Below are 14,114 nucleotides of genomic sequence, written 5' to 3'. Positions count from 1 at the left end.
AACGAAACGTGTGAGGCGTGTTAATGTGGAAACATCGGTTCTTTGGGAATCGATACATTAATTAAAATCTGCATCGTCTGGGCTAAATATAAATTAATTAAGGGCGTTCTAACAAAGCCAACGAAGTGCGGAATTTTTAAAAAATTGAAACATTTCTTTTGTAATGGTCATGCATCTGAATCAAGTCCTGGAATTGACTGGTGCTATGGATACCTCCAAGAGCAATCAATGCTAACTTTGTTGCTGCACCACCAATACTTTCCTTCTCATTAAAATCTGAAGAGAACAAAGTGTGAGTGCTGATAGCCGCATGAGGTGTGAAGACGAGCAGCACTTCTGAACACCCCTTAAAGCAATTTCTCTTTAAATAATTGAAATATATATTCTATATTATTATATTTGTAATTTTTTTCTATGCTATCTATTCTGCATCACTGAGGTTGAACTAGCATAGCATGTGGCGACTAATGTGATGATGAAACACACCACAAATATATATGCACATGTCTGTATGCGTGTGAAAGACACATCCGTCCAAACTTACTTTTCAACAACATCTCTCCAGAACCAGATGGGTGGTAAGTGCTTGATCCACTTTTCTTAGGTGGAAAGTGGCCCCCTGTGCAAGAAAAGTAGCTGCTTTTAAAAGGTGGATCTGAGTCGGCACTGTAATTCTCTCTAAGAACAAAAAAAAAGTTCAAGCTTTTCCATCTTGATACCTCACTGCTGGGCTCAAGAGTCTCTCATAAACCCACTGTGTGAAATAAAATCTGAAACAACGCAAACACTAACAGAATTCTACAGAGCTGATTTATGCAGAGTTTCAAATCCTATATACATCAGGGGCCGCTCTCAGCCGGTGGCAAAGAAAAAAGATTAATGCGCTGAAAATTTGGGAAACTCTGGGTAGGTATTTAAAGACCATTTCAGTTTATTTATTTTTTCTCTACACAGTAACTAAATTGAAAAGGGAAATATGGTGGTGCTTGGAGATATGCCTCAGTAAAAGATTTTACTGCTGTGACTTCCCACTTCCAGTGGTTTGACGCTTCCATTTCACCTCTCAGCTCTGCAGGGCTCACACCTCAACGCCTTTCGGGTTATTTCTGATCATAACTTTTCTGACTCCCGCTCTGTTCATGATGGAAACCTGAACAAAGTGCTCTGCGAAGTGACCAGTGATTGTGTTTGGAGTGGACTTTGGAGTTGAGCTGGATTTCTATAGCGGGTAGGTGAGGCCAACAAGAGGAAGCACATCAGAGAGGGGGAAGTTGCAGGCGATATTGGCACGGAGCAGTATCACACTCCGGATAATAATGAGCACACGGAAGCAGGTGTGGGTTGGAAAGTTGCGCCTACCCACCCAGCCAAACGTTGCATGGCTTTCGAGGGAGGTCCAGAGGCAATCTCAACTGCATTACATCATCTGGTCACCCAAATGGTTTAAAAATCAAACGCACCCTCGTGTGGGCGGAGTTCATTTCAAATCATCTCTCAACGTGACAGCTCTTCACCTGAAAAATGTCTTGAGTAAGGTCAACGTAGTGATCTTTAATTCCAGTCGAACTGCAGGCAAAAATTGGATGTCATGACTCGTTGCTTTTCTTGATTTCCCGACAGTCGCCATGAATTAAAATTCTTTGAAAGTTTTCCTTTCATTTGTCCTCAATTGTCCTTTAGGTTTTACTGGGCAGAAAGATCTGCCAAGGTTTTTTTTATGGTTTTTCTCAACAAATCTGAAATTATTTCACTTTTTGTTGCCGATTGAAACGTCAAATGACTGTATGACCAGCATGCACTCTGCCTGTTAGCTTGCTAAAGCTCTGCTACCGTGTTGTGCAAGTTGACTCGTAAAATGGGAATTTTGTCTGGGAAGCCACATCAGCTGTCAGCTCCCTGCAGCTTCCCTGTGCCTCAATAGAACAACAGGCTTAGCGCAGCACTTCCCACACGGATTTCAATGAAAGTCATCCTCATCAAATCTGGGCTGGCCAATTCTTCCTCGCTATCATTGTGTCTGGAGGTGCCAGTGCTACTGAGGTTATTGGTATTGGTATTATTGGACATGTATTTGCAATACTTGAGATATAAAAACGCAATAACATTTGAGTTAGGTTTCAGCACAGTTACAGAACTTCACATTTTCTATCCATTTTTGCACCTACACAGGTAGGAATCGTTCCCGTTCCATGAGGTGGCTTAACCATAGTTGGATCCAAACCACGATTGAATGGATGGATGAAGGTCACCTTTATTTGTATAGTGCCTGTTACAATCATATTTTTCTCTAGGTGCTTTACAGAATCTGGGCCTGACCTCCAACAAGCAACAGCGGCCATAGAACCTCTCCTTTAACAGGAAGATCCGAACCGGTTGAGAACAAAGAAGGCCCACTAAACTAGCGTTAAGCTAGTCTTTATTATTCTGTAACTTACAATCACGTGAACCAATGAAGCGTATTAACATTTGAGGTTCAATGTCAGAGTCTTTTTCAATAATTACTGTGTAGTAGCAAAACAAAAGACATATGCTTTGATCCTTTTCATTGCATTTTAGTTCAGTTAGTTCACTTTTGCTTTTTTGTTTTGCTGTCAAAGCTTTTCCCTGTGGGCATCCAGTAGCCGTTTGATGGGTGGGGACAAATGGCAGCATGTAAACTGTTTTAAATTACACATTAACCCAGCTCATTTAGTCTGTTTGAAGTTTAGACTGAGAACAAACAAAGACATTTAAATATTAGTCCCACAGTCTGTTGGAGAAATCCTTCTAACAGCTGGGAACTTCTGACAGTGTCATTTGCCTCCAAAATAACAAGCATTAAAACAGGCGTGTAGCTTTTTTCCTGACTAATTTTAATATAATTACTGGGATGCCATTTTTCCTCGACAGCAGGTTGTTAAATCAATGACTAATTTGGTTAATTTGGTTGCATATGTAACGCTTCCTTAGCAACTGTCAGCAGGTTGGTACCACAGTTTCCTGGAAGGGGCAAATCTAATGTTTTCCTGGCTCTCGAAGAAAATCACCCAGGACCTGAGACTGGTCTGATTCTAGTCTTACTGGCTTCCTTCTGGTTCAATTAGGTTTGGAAAAGGAGATTAGTAGTAGCACTGAAGCACAAAAGCAATAGACCTCTAGCCCACAAAACACACACACACACACACACACACACACACACATATCTATAAATACCTATACACATACAGTATATACCTAATACATTCAAATATTACACATAAAATGTTCAGCTTTATAACACCATCTGAAATGCTAAAAGATTTTCCTCCACACAAATTAAATTACCTGCATGAAATGAAGTTATCTGAAGTAGGTACCAAATAATATGAGATACAAATGTTTTTGCTATTCCTTTGCTAATTAGTACAAATCGTCATTATTCTTCCTTTTTTTATTTTCTGTTGTACTTTTAAGTTTCTTTGGCTTTCAAGGTCTTGCAAAAAAAAAAAAAAAAAAAAGTTCCTCTGTCAGTTTTTCTTTTGGAAAATTGTAAAAATTAAGAAATTGAATTACACCGAGAGCTGGGGGGGGGGAGTGCAATTAAGACACGTCCATGGGGACCAGCCTTGTCTTATCAGGCTAATGTCCATGCATCAGAGAAGAATGTGTTTACTTAACTATATAAGAAGGCGCTATCGATGTAAGCACTTCGGAGTTCTTCACCAACGGGACCACAAAACCTCCCTCGGGCAAGCTGCAGCGTCCGATAGATACCTGACTGCTCTCTCCAATAAACATCTTTTATAACCAAGTCAGTGTCTGCGAAGGTTCCTTTATCATCAGCACCTCTCGACTAAGAAGAAGAAAGAAATTTACAACAGTTTGTTTCGTATGTGGAGTTTTAGCCCACTGAAATCACTGAGAAGTCCATAATTACATGGCCGCAGGAATGATACCGCTAACGGTGTAGCTAACTCACTATTTTCTAGAATTTAGGGAAATACTCCCTCAGAGTGTCTGAAGTGACCAACTCCAGGTCCACAAGGTAAGTATTTGTTCGTGTTTGCTTTCTAATGACAGTTCTATCATAAGATTCACAAACTCTATTAATTTTGGTGGCCAACACTGACACTGCAATCAACGGCAACATGAGGTTCCTCTTTCTTTGCTGCCGCTCTGGTAGTCGGTGCATTCAGGCAAGCTCCGAAATTCATCAGATGGAGACAGCTACAATGGAATCAACAAAATCTGTAAATTACAGAGTCTTAAAACGAATCAGGATTCCATGTTAATACTATAATCGATTATTCAGACTCATCAACAGTCTCTCTTCATTTAATTTGGTCGAACGTGTAAACTAACATCATTTTAATAGTCTCCCTACTTTATGGTCATATAGTCAAGAGCATCCTTTTTTCTTGAATAAAAGAACAGGCGGCAGGTGAATTTACACACATTTACCACTGTTCAAATGAGACCAAGGTCAAAGGTGAACTGAGGCTAAATGTGAAGGTTTACATCCCTTCGTATGTCATCTTTGGGAGGTATATCCTCCCATCTCAACAACACTACATGTCAGGCACCCATTGAATGGAACTCAACATGTTGAGTCTGGGTTTTCTCCTGGACCCGAAAGCAGGCAAAGCTAAGAGGGAGTAATGTCCAAAACAAAGTATTTATTAAAATATCAATTCAACAGTCCTCCTGGACCGCAGGGGGCGCACTTGTCCAGCTTTCCGGGGCGCACAGAGAGCTCCAGCCTGGAGCAAACACAGGAGTCAGGTCCTGTGCGTTCTTCCCTCCAGCAGGGCAGCGTGGAGACCTTGAACAAGCAGGGAGAAGCATTCCAAGTTCTAACACTGAGGAAACAGGAGTCAGCTCTACCATGGGAAACCCAATAACTCTCCAACACTGGCAGACAGGTGCTCCATCCTTAAATATGTGGCTGATGGAGATTGCCAACAGGTGAGTCCGCCTGCAGCGCCATCTGTGGCCAATTACTGGCTCCTTTATGCCCCCGCAGGAAGAAGCAAGGAGGACTACAACACACAACCCGGAACCATGGACCCCAACACAACATTAGCGCTTCACTCTATAGCTGGGTTAGCAAATATTAATAATTTGTGCCCATGGTAATGTTTCTACATGTGTGGCAGATGTGGTTTGACGGGGCCAGTGAGTGCAAATTGAGCCAAGACCAGTAGAGACAGCCGACATAAATGTATCCTTCAGAATATATACAGGTGAAGATGAAGTTAACATTCCACTAAAAATCCATCCCACCTGCTCTTGACCTTCTTTACAGTACTTAATACATTCAGAAGCTTATTGTCCTGCAGGCGATGAACTGGGTCTGAGTTCTTCTTCCACCAGTAGCCATTGTGGTTCACTTTTTTGGCTGGAGATGAGCACAAGTGTAGGCAGAGCAGCTCTGACCTCCGACCAGTCAGAAAAATGTTACTTCATCACTTTCTAAAGTTTACTGGGAGAAACTCTGTTAAACCCGGAGGCGAAACCAGAGCTGTTTCCCAAAGTCCTGCCACAACCACACCAGTTAGCAAAACACCAGTTACAACACGTATACAATTCTTTATCTTACAGGGTGAAAAAGTAATATTAATCAGTCCTAAGGTGCATTTCGCAAGTGTGTGTGGTGTGACTAGCTACATTTATATTATGTATAAAAGTAAGTGAGGATATGAGCACGCTTCCTCCTTCCTATAGACACTTAAATCAAATCAGGTAAAATGGAATCTCTCGTTCAACAAAATGCTAACGTTAAACGTGCTAAAGTTAAACACATGATTAACTTTATGGGCCTTTGTGGGTCACCAATCACATGACTGTCTGTCATTTTACAACAAACACTGTCATCACTGCGGGGGTGGGGGGGTCTTGAGGTTTAGCAAGAGGAACTATGTAATAAGTTTTGGAAAACAACGCAAGATCGAATCAATTTAGATTTATGAAAATCCTTTAACCTGAAGATTAAAGTTTGGGTTCTCAGTGTTACTGTTTTAATTTTTACCTCATGCCATAATCTCGAAAAGGTGTAGAAAGCATTTCTTCCAGGAAAGAGGCTTATTTACACACACACACACACACACACACACACACACACACACACACACACACACACACACACACACACACACATACACACAGTAATTCACAATGTTTATGGATGATACAATCTTGGCATGCCTGAGCCACAGGTACCAAAGAGGGGAATATAAAAAAAACCTCAATTAAGTCGTGGGTGCACTGTAGATCTGCCTTCGCTGTGGAGGTCTGATGCATTCTCAGTAGGTCACAAATGAAGGGGAGAGGCTGATTGGGCTCAATCATTGGAGTGATTGGCGGACTGGATGATGGAGAGTGCGCAGCCACGGCTCACTCACCCGCCTTCTATGGATTCGTTCATTTGTGTCAGAGACACCGGGAATGACGCTAAGAGTAAGTGGACGTGTAGGAACAGACACAAAAAAGCAATTTAGCTTGTATTTCGTAGCCTTACGATCGTGTAAATGCCCTGTCATTATCAAGAGGGGCAGTAAATCTGGGTGGGTGAGTACATGGACTGTGTGAACTTCAGAACCAGCAGTTTGTTGTGCAGTGACTCATTTTCTACATAGAGGGTGGTTACATCCATGATTGAATAAAAGCGGCCCAGAAAAAGCAGCCAACAGCATCAAAGTGGTGCAGATGGTGGCCTTGATATCGTCCAGGCAGCAAGTACAACACACAAGTCAATAGACACTCGGCAGCTAATGGGTGAGTGCATCTCTACAGGATCATCTCATTAATTAATGGCGGAAAAGTGGCTCTAATATAAGTCTGATGGAACAGGAGGAAATTAGCTTTTTTATTTGCAAACAAACAATCATCAGGCCTCTTCTGGGGTTCAGGGGAGCTGATTTATTTTCAGGTTTCTCATTGAAGTGTAAATTTGCAGGTTAATATTTTGGTTTGGTGTTTAAAAATGTGCATTTATTCGTATTCATTAAGGTTTCACATCGCCTGATTACCAGCAGAACTGTACGCGTAGGCAGAAAACAGAAGCAACAATGATCTTAGCGATCGTCGGCGCAGGAAGGCGAGACAGGAAAAAAAAAGATTGCGTCCTCTTCTTTTCTGTTCCTGTTTGTGGAGCAACACATTCTGAGTTCACAGGGCTTTCATACGTGGTAAACGTTGTATTAACTCTCCTAAAATCTCCATTAAAGGCATTACTCGCACAATCATCTCCTGAAAATAAAAACAATGGAAGGTGGGATTTATAAGAAAAGGACGTCATGTTCCTGCCTGAGGACAAGAGGAGGATGTGTGTGTGTGTTTGTGTGCGTTGTAAATTCGACTTCCACATCTTTCATTTCAAAATATGCTGACTTAAAAACAACCCGCTTTATTAAGATGAAGGGAGGAACCGCGATTATCCGGACCATACGGGGGCAGAACGAGCACAGAACAGCTTGTGCATCTCCCTGCCACGCTGCTCTTTACAGTGTAAAGGTCTGTTGTGGTAATTGGTAAGAAAAAGAGGATGAAATCTCTCACGAAACATGCCGTGCAGACAGAAAGTGTGAAGTTGTTGCAGGTCGACTGCCCTCTGGCAATATCGAGAGAAGGAAAATAAAAATAAACCCAGAAGGTCATTCTGCATTTGAACAAATATTGATTTAATTATAAGCAGATCCATGTGGAAGCATTACCTTCCGCTGCAGGGGAACGCTCGGCTTCAGTGGGAATCTGAAGACAAATGAAAGGGAATCTTTTCTGTAAGAGCATTTCTCCTCAACAACCTGAGGGGTTGTTCGGCAAAGGTCCGCCAAATGAGCACACGCGTCTGCGTCGCTTTGTTGGAGCGTGCAACCTTGCGAACTGTGCATTAGCAATTCTGCAGCGGGATTAATGGGGCAATTGATCATTGGGGGACTTGTGTATCCTGCAGAACAGCTGATCAGTCACCTACAGCAGAGCTGGGCGCCCGGGAACCAATCAACACAACAACAGCTGGAATGATTGCAGACACGTTTGGCCTGAGCTGCAGAAGAGCTGGATGGCTACTCTTTCCTCCCCCAACAAGCTGACACTAACAGGGGCAAGAGGCTGTGGCAGGTGTAACACAGGAGGTGCTGAGAATTGTCTCACCTATCAGGAGACGATGGGGCATGAGTGCAGGTAGAAAAATGTTGCCTGGTGACATCAATCTAAATTTAAAAGGAATTGGTCTGTTTTAATTGTGTTCTTCCACATATATTCTGATTAAAAATATATTTTGGCATGACTGGGCACACAGGTGATCCCTGGCAAGAATAGATATTCAATAGCTACATTCAGGAGGTGTCCAATCCAGTCCTCGAGGGTCGCAGATGAGCCGGGTTTTCCGTCCTACCAGGGAGACGTCGCTGATGCCACATTTGTGCCTGGTGGGACAGAAAACCCGGCTCACCCACAGCTCACCCATGACTATTTATCTCACCCTCCCCAAACAGGGGTCACCCTCATCATTTTATATCATACAAACAGCTGAAACAATGTGCAAAGAACAAATGACAACACAAAAGCGCTGATGTCAAAACAGTGCTGGACAGGAACTGAAAACATGGCTCCAGTTGTCCGATTGATGAGATTTGTTTCCAGAGCATGTTCATGTGTGTTGCTGTTTATTTGTATGTGATCCATCGTACAGTAGAAGAAAAAGGAGAAGAATGAAACTTCCGTAACCCTCGATCCTGATCTTCCGGCAGGACCAGTGCGCGTGCTGGTGGGCCCGTGTCAGTCTATGATGGATTGCTTTCCTTCGACAGCTTCAACGGCTGCTACAAATTGAACATGGGGAACAGTTGTTTGAATGTTGGCAGTTTTAAAGAAAAATTACTCAGAAAAGCTGAGCAACCCACACTCACTGGTGTTATTACCATGGGGGGCGGGGGCAAAAATCATAGATCTGTCTGGCCTTGATGGAGGACAAACCCCCTGTGGTGAGTCAGTCAATAAAAGGACATTAGATAAAGGAGTATTTACCCTCCCCTAATGAGATGTTTGCGTTTAAAATCCCACCTGCTAATACATTAAAGCTGAGCTGGGGTTCTTGTGGAAATCCAGTCTGCTGAAATGTGATGTTTGACTTAATAGCCCACACCTTAATAACTCACACAACGCTGCTTTTTTAATGTGGAAGGCCTCCAAAAGAACTCTATAGTCAACCATTAAAGTGTAAATGAATAATTAAATTAAATGAACTCAACATCACTCAACAACTCAATCCATCATTTGGATACGTCAATAAGCAGAGAAGAGCAGACCAATCAGGAGCCAGTCAGGTAGGTCACATCATGACACAGCTCCATTGACATGGAGCTTGTTGGTTCCGTTGTTGTGTGAATGAGCCCGGGTGGTTGTTCCTAATGAGTGCACAGCCTCGTCTGAGTTGGTCTCCGGCCCATTGCATGAATGCAAGACCAGACGGGTGAATGCAAACTTTGATTTCAACCGCTGTGATTGGTCAAAGATGCCAAGTAGAGGCTGGATCGATACAATCCACACGGGTCCAGGAAACCGAAGAGATCGTCAGTTCAATGCCGCTTTCTTTTAACTTTGGTCACCAGTGTTGTTGGATGGCACCGTGAGCTTCCCCATCAGCTGGAAAATAGCGTGCTCTCGACGCTGTAGCCCTCACAATGCGCCGCTGGGTTTGGCTCAATGCCTGAGCCAAACCCAGCGTTGACTTTCTGCATTGACTGAGTGATTCAACAGTTTATTTTATTCTTCAGTGTATTAAAGCTTTCACGCGGAGCAGACTGGAGACAGCGAAGCTACACGATAATGCGGTGTAATGGAACAGCCGCTGGCATGGAAGAGAGGGCGGTTTCCAGTTGCAAACCACAAACCTTTTTGTCTGGGCCGCTGATAGTGGATATGGATTCTCAGACGGATTTTGTGTTGAGGGAAGTTTGACTTATCGGGGCTGTTACCAAACAGAGGAGAGTTTGTCTCAAAAGCCTCCAAGTCAAAACTAGTTTATAGGAGAGGATTCTGCAGGCTTAAATGACAGTTTTGGGTGGCTGTAGATCCACACAAAGCCGGGAGATGTTGCAGAAGGTTTAAGTGGAAGTTTACTCAAGAGGCTGAAGTGCAGGCATTTGTCAGCAGACCGCCAAAAAGCCATTGGAGAAGTCCAAATCATTCAGGAATTGTTTGTAATATGAAGGCTTAATAGAACAAGTTGGTACAATATTGTTCACCTGCACTCTTCCATTTAAGTTCTTTAGCTGCTTACAGAGAAAGGGGATTTATTTCATTCTCAGGTTTGTGCTGGAGACAGTAAAGGAAAAGAGCTTTGAATCAAAAATATAATTAAGTGCACCAAAAGCCAACAATTACAAATGGAAACAAAAATGAATAAAACCACCTTCATCTGACCACACAGCATCAAATAATGACATAGCGATCAGTGGCTTTAGCATCTTTTTTTTTTTATGAGACAAACAACCATTCCTCTGCGGTGTTGGGTCACGTGCTCAATTCTTTCCCAAGTTTGGAAAAATCACCCATTTTTTTCCAAACTTGGCAGCCTTTTGTAAAATTTGCTTCGCGTATTCCTGTTGCACAATGTTGTGTTTACACGCCCGTAACACATTCCATGCCATCCCCATCTCTATCCTACAGGCAGATAGACCTATTCCAACAGCAGCATTAGAGGATTTCGGATACCAGAAGATGCGAAGAAAATGAGCTGTTGATCAGCTGGTTATAAGATTCGGACTTCCAGCTCTTGGTATATACTATTGGGACTCATTTACTTACTTCTGCACGGATCCCCCTGAGCGTCTGACCTCGGGGGGGGGGGGGGGTGATTTTAACACTCATGTGCAGCAATATGCACTTCTATCATATCTCAGCTTCTGCAGCTATCCTGCTTGTTCTGCTGGCCATCAGTGGACTGTGCTATTTGATCCACGCAGAGGATGATTCACACATTGTGATCTGGGGAATGAAGGCGGCAGTGGAGTCCCCCCCCCCCCCCCCCCCCCCCTTCCCTGCCAGCATATACAGACACAGATCCATAATTCAGCATTTGCGCCTTCATGCCTGCTTTATTCCCACTATTGGGGCTATTTTCTAATCACTACAGCACATGCTCTGAACACTGAGGTACCAGTGCCTCTACAACTGCATGTCCAGCTGCACGGCTAAGGTGAGGAGAGGATGAAGGTGCAGCTCAGTAAAAGTCACGGATGGTCTCATTTAGATGCTGTGGAGTGTTAGAAATTGTCAAAATGTAGGATATCAGCATGTAGTACGGTTTTCACTTAATCCATAACCGCCCCCCCCCCCCCAAAAAAAAGAATTATACTGTATATAATCGCTCAAACAGCGAGGGAATAGTGCAATGGCTTCAGTCCAAAAAAGGACAGATAGCGTGATGTAAATGTGCATTTATTCCTGCTGACTCAGCATTTTTCACGCATGGAATGTACTAGTACATTCGTCACATGTACAAGTGAGAGATGCTAAAGGGGTTCCGTGACTAAACAGGGCCACGGCGGGTCTCTATTAAAAGCATAGCATGTGCCCAGCAGATGCCTGCTGTTGCCTCATTGCTAATTCTTATGCATTGAGCACATGCGGGAGGTTCTGCTTTCTCTGTCATATTTTTGTCCCCAAACTTTCAACTCTTTCGTCCTCAGATGCAACAGCAGTTCTTCCTCTGAACAAAGTGTGTTCATTTTTGGAATGGTGGTATGTGTGAACGGCAGCCAAAGAAATCCACCTGCACGCTATCTTTTGAAGTGAAAATGTTTGTTTTCAGTGTGAATTTTAGAATTTGACAGCATAAATAAATTATTTAGGCCGCTTGATCAGAGCTTTTTGTACAGTTAAATCCTGAGTCAAAACCTAAACATTTATCCTGGTTTAAAATCGATAAAATAAATACAGGTAGCTGGAAACATCTGAATTTATGTATTTGTAAGAGAATTTTCTCGTTCACACTTGCTCTCAGAGAAACATGATCTGCTTCAGCCAAGATTTGTTCCTTTATGTTTCACAGTCTCATTTTTTGTGCTGTGTTTTGTTTTTGGTACCGTTGGTGGGAAACAGAGAGAAACTTATTACATAGGCTCATGTTCTGCCACGTGAGAACGTTGAGAGCATGCTGGAGCCCTGATGAAGGACAATTAAAATCAGCTGGGATACAAAGAAGCAGGTTCAATTAAAGCTGTTTCCGTTTGGGAGCTGCGTTCAGAAACGCTGTGACGTCTGCTGGGTGCGAACGACACATTCAAATATGCTTTACAATGACTTGAACCAGCGCGTATGGGATTAACGCGATCAAACACTAATGTCCTTCTTTTATGTGACATTTGTGCCTTCCCACGTTCACTGCTGGAGCTGCTCAAGGCTCATGCTCCAATATGAAAGTGAAACAAGCAGCACAAAAGTGATTGTGGCTGAACAGTTTTTAGAAGCAGGGCGAATTGTCAAAAATAAAAAGAAGTTATTTGTCAATGGAATTGCTACAAGTACAATTGGATTCCTTTTGAGCTTTCCCCATAATGGTATTCCGGTTTTCTAATGATGATACTCATGATGTCAACCGGGAATGAAACTGGTCGCCTGGGGTAGCGTCAGTTGGGTGATTTCTGTAGTAGAACCATTGTTAGTAATAAAATGGTGCTGCAACAAGTATGTGTTTGTGTGTGTGTGTGTGTGTGTGTGTGTGTGTGTGTGTGTGTGTGTGTGTGTGTTTCTTTACTCGTATGACCTTTATTTAGCTTCTGCTCTTTCGAACTCAGATAACTGTCAGCATTAACTTCTCTCAGGAAAACCTGTTGCTTCTCCTTGGCTTAAATCAAGGCTTCACTGAATTTATATCTTTCATTTTTTCTTGGCAGATGAGATGAGATCTTGAGATGAGATAAATGTCTTTTAAAAATAGGAAAGTTGATTGACTTTCTCTGATGAGTAAAACTCACGGGGTATTGGTGTTGTTATGATCCTGTGTCTGGTCTGTGTTTGGCTGCGATGCTCTATTTTGTCCTCTAGGGGCGTGGTTGATCCATCTCTCGTGCTGGCTGCCTCTACACCTGCGGATGATCGGGTTGATTAGCAGGCCAGCACCAGCTGCGTCGCATCATTTTGTAATTACCAGTGACAACCTGAGTGCTCCAGGCTTTGATTCCTTGAGCTCGTTGCCTTTTCTTCTCTTGCCTTTAGGTCACCACGTCTTCCCTCAGCTTGAAGCATCTTACTGGGTTTTGGCTTGGTTCACTGTCGTATTCACGAGTAGAACGTGGACCGTTGTACGCTGCCTTCCTTGTCTGTCTTCTTGGGTCACGTCTTGAGTTTTAACAGGTCTGGGGGGACCGACCAGTTCATCAATTATACTAAATAGAAACTTGAAATGAAAGATTTTCAGTAAAAATTAGGAAGAATTATTGTTTGAAGCCAGTCTTAGGGTAAAAATAAATGAGCGCCAAATCACTGCTTCCAAAGTGAGAGAATGACTCACTTCTTTCACCCTCAACAACACCTTCCGTTCACTTTTAAACTTCATATTGCTCCTGGTGTTCTTTTTTTCGTAAAGCTTGTGGACACCAATGACACATTACTGAACAGGTAAAAATAGTTCGGGTTTAAAAGAACCTGCCAACCTTTCCGCCAACACTACTTTGCCTTCGCTTCACATCACTTGGTTGGAATCCTGGCTGCACATGGATTACGTTCAAGACAGCAAACTAGCTGTAATTGATTACCGGAGCTGCAGTCAAGCCTGCGGTGGACTGAAATCAAACATTCATTAATGGCAGCTGAGTGATCTCAAATACAGGGGACTCATTATAGACAGTAAACTCAGGCTTAATTACGTTACTTCTATATTTAATCTGTCCCAGCATGTCATCAATAAAGTCACATCAGTGCTCTTCCTGCACCCCGATCTGCTGTTACAAAGAGGCAAATGTCTTTCATATTGTGCTGATTTTAGAGTTTTCATGGCATGTTAATTAGGAGCGAAGAAAATTAGCAGGAAAAAGCACAAGCCAATTCCAAAATGTGATTCAAGACACCGGCCTTTGAATTGAGTGTCTTTTAAAAGCCACCAGAATCCCCAGGGCCTCATTTATATAAAACACACTTACCATTAAATTTCA

General features: G+C 42.7%; 1 long non-coding RNA gene across 3 annotated transcripts; it reads right to left on the bottom strand.

Annotated features, from left to right (window-relative positions):
- Window positions 1-576: 576 nt before the first annotated feature.
- LOC115251265 (uncharacterized) lies at window positions 577-13,720 on the bottom strand. Of its 3 annotated transcripts, none has more exons than XR_003889836.1 (4): window positions 13,617-13,720; window positions 13,122-13,319; window positions 12,939-13,049; window positions 577-619 (listed from the first exon to the last, which is right to left on the bottom strand). It is a non-coding gene; the product is annotated as an uncharacterized lncRNA (long non-coding RNA). The 3 variants fall into 3 exon arrangements; XR_003889835.1 differs by lacking the exon at window positions 577-619 and adding an exon at window positions 4,625-4,780; XR_003889834.1 differs by lacking the exon at window positions 577-619 and adding an exon at window positions 11,951-12,869.
- Between the last annotated feature and the right edge of the window lie 394 nt (window positions 13,721-14,114).

The sequence above is a fragment of the Takifugu rubripes genome, chromosome 10 (genome assembly GCF_901000725.2).
Source record: "Takifugu rubripes chromosome 10, fTakRub1.2, whole genome shotgun sequence".
Lineage (NCBI taxonomy): Eukaryota > Metazoa > Chordata > Actinopteri > Tetraodontiformes > Tetraodontidae > Takifugu > Takifugu rubripes.
Note: the sequence above shows the minus strand (reverse complement) of the source record. Positions and strands in the feature narration are given on the sequence as shown.